The sequence below is a fragment of the Triticum urartu genome, chromosome 7 (genome assembly GCF_003073215.2).
Source record: "Triticum urartu cultivar G1812 chromosome 7, Tu2.1, whole genome shotgun sequence".
In the NCBI taxonomy this organism is placed as follows: Eukaryota; Viridiplantae; Streptophyta; class Magnoliopsida; order Poales; family Poaceae; genus Triticum; species Triticum urartu.
This window is the reverse complement of record NC_053028.1, coordinates 214,304,292-214,312,482: the sequence shown is the minus strand read 5'-3', so window position 1 is coordinate 214,312,482 and position 8,191 is coordinate 214,304,292.

The window sequence follows — 8,191 nt, the reverse complement described above, 5'->3', positions numbered from 1 at the left end:
TCTGTTGATCCTGATATAATTAATTTGGTTGAATCTGATCCTTTTCATGGCTATGAATCTGAAACTGTTGTGGCACATCTTACTAAATTAAATGATATAGCCACCCTGTTCACTAATGATGAGAGAACTCGTTACTTTTATATCCTTAAAATATTTCCGTTCTCATTAAAGGGTGATGCTAAGATATGTAACTCTCTTGATCCTGGTTGTGTGCGTAGTCCCCAGGATATGATTTATTACTTCTCTGCTAAATATTTCCCTGCTCATAAGAAACAAGCTGCTTTAAGGGATATATATAATTTTGTGCAAATTGAAGAAGAGAGTCTCCCACAAGCTTGGGGGAGGCTTCTCCAATTACTTAATGCCTTGCCTAATCATCCTCTTAAGAAAAATGAAATACTTGATATCTTTTATAATGGACTAACCGATGCCTCTAGAGATTACCTGGATAGTTGTGCTGGTTCTATTTTCAGGAAAAGAACGCCGGATGAAGCTGAAATTCTATTGAATAATATGTTGGCAAATGAAAATAATTGGACACTTCCTGAACCAACTCCTGAGCCTATTCCTAAACCAACTCCGAAGAAGAGGGGTATTCTATTTCTCAGTCCTGAAAATATGCAAGAGGCAAAGAAATCTATGAAAGAAAAAGGTATTAAAGCTGAAGATGTTAAGAATTTACCTCCTATTGAAGAAATACACAGTCTTAATTTACTGCCTGTTGAAGAAACATATGATCTTAATCCATTATCTACTAAAGAAGTACATGGTCTTGATAACCCGACACAGGTAGTAAAGGTAAATTCTCTCTATAGATATGATAAAGCTGAAATTCCATTTACTAAGTTTGCTAGCCCATGCTTAGATGAGTTTGATAAATTTATGGCTAAGCAAGAATATTTTAATGCTTATTTTGGTAGACAATTGAAATACAATTCAAATATGCTTGAACACTTGGGAGATTATATGGCTAATGTTAAAGGTGAACTTAAACTTATTAGTAAACATGCTTCTATGGTTACCACTCAAGTAGAACAAGTACTTAAAGCTCAAAATGATTTGCTCAATGAATTGAATAGTAAGAATAATGATTATGCTGTTAGAGTGGCTACTAGAACTGGTAGAATGACCCAGGAACCTTTGTATCCTAAAGGCCATCCTAAGAGAATTGAGCAAGATTCTCAGAGAAATAATATAGATGCACCTAGTCCTTCTAAAAGGAAGAAAAAGAAAAATGATAGGACTTTGCATGCTTCTAGTGAACCTATTACTGAAACACCTGAGAATCCAAATGATATTTCTATTTCTGATGCTGAAACACAATCTAGTAATAAACCTGAAACTGGTGATAAAGCTAATGATAATGTTCATGATGATGCTCAACCTAGTAATGATAATGATATAGATATTGAACCTGCTGTTGATCTTGATAACCCACAATCAAAGAATCAACGTTATGATAAGAAAGACTTTGTTGCTAGGAAACACGGTAAGGAAAGAGAGCCTTGGGTTCAGAAACCCATGCCTTTTCCTCCCAAACCATCCAAGAAAAAGGATGATGAGGATTTTGAGCGCTTTGCTGAAATGATTAGACCTATCTTTTTGCGTATGCGATTAACTGATATGCTCAAAACCAATCCTTATGCTAAGTACATGAAAGATATTATTACAAATAAAAGAAAGATACCGGAAGCTGAAATTTCCACCATGCTTGCTAATTATACTTTTAAGGGTGGAATACCAAAGAAACTTGGAGATCCAGGAGTACATACTATACCATGCTCCATTAAAAGAAACTATGTTAAAACTGCTTTATGTGATCTTGGAGCCGGTGTTAGTGTTATGCCTCTCTCTTTATATCGTAGACTTGATTTGAATAAGTTGCCACCTACTGAAATATCTTTGCAAATGGCTGATATATCAACTGCTATACCTGTCGGTATTTGTGAGGATGTGCCTGTTGTAGTTGCAAATGTTACTATTTTAACGGACTTTATTATTCTTGATATTCCCGAGGACGATAGTATGTCTATTATTCTTGGAAGACCCTTTTTGAATACTGCAGGGGCTGTTATTGATTGCACTGAAGGCAATGTCACTTTTCATGTTAATGGTAATGAGCATACGGTACACTTTTCGAGGAAACAACCTCTAGTTCATAGTATCAACTCTATTGGAAAAAATCCATCGATTATATTTGGAGGTTTTGAATTTCCTCTTCCTACTGTCAAGAAGAAATATGATATTCTTATTATTGGGGATGTGCATATCCCCGTTGAGGTAACATAGTGTTATTCGAAATTTCTCCAGTTCCATGTTATTCGGAATGAGTTCGTTAACAAGACTTGATGAACATTGTTAGTAGATTCCTTTTGATGATCATGAGATGGATGAAACTAGAAGGCATAACCTTCTGTACCCTCCTTTTACTTTCTGTTATTTATATTAAATAAAATAAAAATAAATATTTTATGTCTGTTATCTGGATTATCCGTGCAATATAAAAATACCCTGAAAATAAAAGTTCTCCAAATGCCCTGAAATTTAAATATGATTTTTTCTAGAATATTTGAGAATATTTGGCACCGAGAACACATCAGGGGGTCATCCACCTGGCCACGAGGGTGGAGGGCGCGCCCTACCCCCCTGGGCGCGCCCCCTGCCTCGTGGGCCCACGGTGGACCTCCTCCACTTATTCCTGCACCCACACACTTCTTCTTCCTCCCACAAACACGAATATCCAGCTCAAGCACGAGTTCTAGCTCATTTTGCTGCCATTTTCGATCTCCTTGCTCAAAGCACCTCTCACAAAACTGCTTGGGGAGATTGTTCCTTGGTATGTGACTCCTCCATTAGTCCAATTAGTTTTTGTTCTAGTGTTTTATTCATTGCAAATTTGTGCTGCTTAGGTGACCCTGTTCTTGAGCTTGCATGTCAAAATTATATGGTTAAAAGTAGTTTTGATGCATGATATAGGCTCTAGGCACTTGTAGGAGTTGTTGCTATCAATATTATTGAGTTTGGTTTACTTTTATTTTGAAGTTACTAAAAATTTCAGAATTTTTTAGAAAATAATGAAGAGACTTTTGAGGGGCTCATCGAGCCGAAGCTCGAAGGAAAAACCACAGAAGCCCAAATATAATCTACCTCGCACCGCGGAGCTTAGGTCGTGTGAATGGCCTTCCGATGATTTCTTGAGAGCAGCCGCGATTTATGAAGATTTTTATGAATTGGCTGAGAATGCAGGCCTCACTGCTTTCCTCCACGACCAACGCGACCAGTATCTCTTACTCACAAATATCTTTGTGCAAAACTTTCATTTCCATTCTAGAAGCTCACCACCTACGGTGGAGTTTTATTTATATGATGAGCATAAGGAGATGTCACTTTATGATTTTTGTCGGGTTTGTTTGGTCCCTTTCGAGGGCACGACAGAGGAACCACATCGCAGCGATGTGGATGGGTTTATTGATACCATCATTGTAGGGGAAACACGGAAGGTTTCCGATGCACAAATCACTAGCATACATTTTCCTGTTTTACGCTACTTTGTAATATTTGCTAGTCGTTGCTTAATTGGTCGTGGAAACTGTGGAAACCTTAGTGTTCCTGATATTATTATTTTGTTCCACGGTTTATTCAGTGATAACTCTGTTAGTGTGGGCTGTATTATTGCTAAACGGTTAAGTCTGAACCGTACAAAGGGCCCCATCTTTGGAGGCATCTATGCTTCACGCCTAGCTGCACATTTTAACATACCCATTAGGCATTATGAGAAGGAAGAAAAATTGCTGCCTCATGTTTATTTAGATTATAAGAGTATGGTGGCACACGATTTTATTATTAAGAATAGGGAAGGGGAGCTTAAATACAAATTGTTCTTTGATAAACATCATCCTGAGACTATTACCCTGCCTGCTCCTTCTTTGTTTGATATATCTGCAGGCCAGTACCTTGTACTGTTAGAGGCTATTCACGCCTACCGGAACCCTACATCAGACACAGAGCCAGAGCCGGAACCACAAGTTGATCCTCCATGACAGTCTAATTACCATTGGGATCCGGGGATGATTGCCAACCAGTGGCAATCAGAGTCTTCTTCATCGCAGTACGACCCCAACTACTATTATGGATATCCGCCAGGCCAGCCGTGGCCATAGACCAACTTAGGCCAAAAGCCTAAGCTTGAGGGAGTACGTATTTCTCACCGACATTACATTTATGTTCACACACTCATTGCTAGATGTCGGTGCTCATACTTTTTCATTGTATCATCCATGCTACTTTATTTTCCTTTTTATGCTTTCTTCTTGTGTGTTTAATAAACCTTAAGAAAAAAACCAAAAACATTAGTTGTAGCTTTTAATTAGTTTACTTTCCATGCTTGTAGTAGTAATTAAAAAGAAAACCCAAAAAGATTTCCTGATCTTCTTTTGCTTGTTGGGAGCTTTCCCGTGTAAATAGTTTTATTTCTTTTCTTTTCTTTGGGGGTCAATAGGAGAAGACCATAATTAAATTGTTAAAGAAGCTCTTATATGCATTATTGTTGATCTGACAAAAGAGCCATATTGTCTTGTCTTCTCCTGTTTATTGAATGCTTGAAGATTCCATATTAGTCCAATGCACGTGCACTATTATTATTATTCACATCATTCGGTCGTGCAAGTGAAAAGCAATTATGACGATATACGATGGACTGAATGAGATGAGAAAAGCTGGTATGAACTCGACCTCTCTTGTTTTTGCAAATATGATTAGTTCATCATTCCTGATTCAGCCTATTATGGATAAACATGTTTGCAATGACAACTAGAGATCATAGTTTCTTGTGCCATGCTTGATAAGCTAGGAGCTTATAATGGTTTACCTTGCGTGCCAACATGCTATTAAAATGGTTGTGATGTGGTATGATAGGGTGGTATCCTCCTCTGAATGATTTAAGTGACTTGACTTGGCGCATGTTCACGCATGTAGTTGAAACAAAATCAACATAGCCTTCACGAAATTTATGTTCATGGTGGATTATATCCTACTCATGCTTGCATTCGGTGTTGATTAATTTTAATGCATGTTCATGACTGTTGTCGCTCTCTAGCTGGCCGCTTCCCAGTCTTTTGCTAGCCTTCACCTGTACTAAGCGGGAATACTGCTTGTGCATCCAACTCCATAAACCCCAAAGTTATTCCATATGAGTCCACCATACCTACCTATATACGGTATCTACCTGCCGTTCCAAGTAAATTTGTATGTGCCAAACTCTAAACCTTCAAATAAATATCCTGTTTTGTATGCTCGAATAGCTCATGTATCAACTAGGGCTGTCCGTATCTTCCATGTTAGGCGGGTTATTCTCAAGAGGAGTGGACTCCGCTCCTCACTCACGAGAAAGTGGCTGGTCACTGGGATGCCCAGTCCCATGCTTTATGCAAATTAAATCAAAATAATTGCAAACAAAACTCCCCCTAGGACTCTTGTTAGTTGGAGACACTCGTTGTTTCGAGAAAGCCATGGATTGATGCTTGTTGGTGGAAGGGGGAGTATAAACTTTACCATTCTGTTCGAGAACCGCCTATAATGTGTGTAGCATGGAAGATATTGCCATCTCTTGGTTGTTATGTTGACAATGAAAGTATACCGCTCAAAATATTATTCACCTCTATTTCAAAACCGAGCTCTGGCACCTCTACAAATCCCTGCTTCCCTCTGCGAAGGGCCTATCTATTTACTTTCATGTTGAGTCATCATCTTCTTATTAAAAAGCACCAGTTGGAGAGCACCGCTGTCATTTGCATTCATTACTATTAGTTTACATTGAGTATGACTTGACTGGATCTCTTTTACCATGAATTACAATGTCTAGTCAGTCCTTGATCTTTAAATGTGCTCTGTATTTATATTGTGCGGTCTCAAAAATGGCTAGCGAGATACCATCTTGTTATATTATATTATGATTGTTTTGAGAAAGTGTTGTCATCCGAGATTTATTATTACTGCTCGCTAGTTGATTATGCCATTGATATGAGTAAACATGAGACCTATGCGTTATTTTGAATATGGTTAGTTCATAATCCTTGCTGAAAACTTGAATGCTGGCTTTACATATTTACAACAACAAGAGCAAACAGAGTTTGTAAAAGTGTTTCTTTATCACTTTCAGTTTGTCAACTGAATTGCTTGAGGACAAGCAAAGGTTTAAGCTTGGGGGAGTTGATACGTCTCCATCGTATCTACTTTTCCAAACACTTTTGCCCTTGTTTTGGACTCTCACTTGCATGATTTGAATGAAACTAACCCGGACTGACGCTGTTTTTAGCAGAATTACCATGGTGTTATTTATGTGCAGAAACAAAAGTTCTCGGAATGACCTGAAACTTCACGGAACATCTTTTCGTAAATAATAAAAAATCCTTGCAAAAGATGAAGGCCAGGGGGTCCACCACCTGTCCACGAGGGTGGGGGGCGCGCCTGCACCCCTAGGGCGCGCCCCCCTACCTCGTGGGCCCCCTGGAACCCCTCTGACCTCAACTCCAACTCTATATATTTGGTTTCGGGGAGAAAAAAATCAGTGCGAAGGATTCATCACGTTTTACGATACGGAGCCGCCGCCAAGCCCTAAAACCTCTCAGGAGGGCTGATTTGGAGTCCGTTCGAGGCTCCGGAGAGGGGAATCCGTCGCCATCGTCATCATTAACCATCCTCCATCACCAATTTCATGATGCTCACCGCCGTGCGTGAGTAATTCCATCATAGGCTTGCTGGACGGTGATGGGTTGGATGAGATCTATCATGTAATCAAGTTAGTTTTGTTAGGGTTTGATCCCTAGTATCCACTATGTTCTGAGATTGATGTTGCTATGACTTTGCTATGCTTAATGCTTGTCACTAGGGCCCGAGTGCCATGATTTCAGATCTGAACCTATTATGTTTTCATTAATATATGAGAGTTCTTGATCCTATCTTGCAAGTCTATAGTCACCTATTATGTGTTATGATCCGTTAACCCTGAAGTGACAATAATCGGGATACTTACCGGTGATGACCGTAGTTTGAGGAGTTCATGTATTCACTATGTGATAATGCTTTGGTCCGGTACTCTATTAAAAGGAGGCCTTAATATCCCTTAGTTTCCATTAGGACCCCGCTGCCACGGGAGGGTAGGACAAAATATGTCATGCAAGTTCTTTTCCATAAGCACGTATGACTATATTCGGAATACATGCCTACATTACATCGATGAATTGGAGCTAGTTCTGTGTCACCCTAGGTTATGACTATTACATGATGAACCGCATCCGGCATAATTCTCCATCACCGATCCATTGCCTACGAGCTTTCCATATATTGTTATTCGTGTATTTACTTTACCGTTGCTATTGCTATCATCACTACAAAAATACCAAAAACATTACTTTTGCTACCGTTACCACTACTATCATATTACTTTGCTACTAAATACTTTGTTGTAGATATTAAGTTTCCAGGTGTGGTTGAATTGACAACTCAACTGCTAATACTTGAGAGTATTCTTTGGCTCCCCTTGTGTCAAATCAATAAATTTGGGTTGAATACTCTACCCTTGAAAACTCTTGCGATCCCCTATACTTGTGGGTTATCACTCTACAGGTGTCTCCGATGGTAATTCTTGAGTTGGCATAGATCGAGATTAGGATTTGTCACTCTGTTTGTCGGAGAGGTATCTCTGGGCCCTCTCGGTAATGCACATCACTATAAGCCTTGCAAGCAATACAACTAATGAGTTAGTTGCGGGATGATGCATTACGGAACGAGTAAGAGACTTGCCGGTAAGGAGATTGAGCTAGGTTGTGACGCCCCCGATTCAACCGTACACTAATCATACACGCAAACGTGTACGATCAAGATCAGGGACCCACGGGAAGATATCACAACACAACTCTACAAATAAAAATAAGTCATACAAGCATCATATTACAAGCCAGGGGCCTCGAGGGCTCGAATACAAGAGCTCGATCATAGACGAGTCAGCGGAAGCAACAATATCTGAGTATAGACATAAGTTAAACAAGTTTGCCTTAAGAAGGCTAGCACAAACTGGGATACAGATCGAAAGAGGCGCAGGCCTCCTGCCTGGGATCCTCCTAACTACTCCTGGTCGTCGTCAGCGGGCAGCACGTAGTAGTAGGCACCTCTGGTGTAGTAGGAGTCGTCGTTG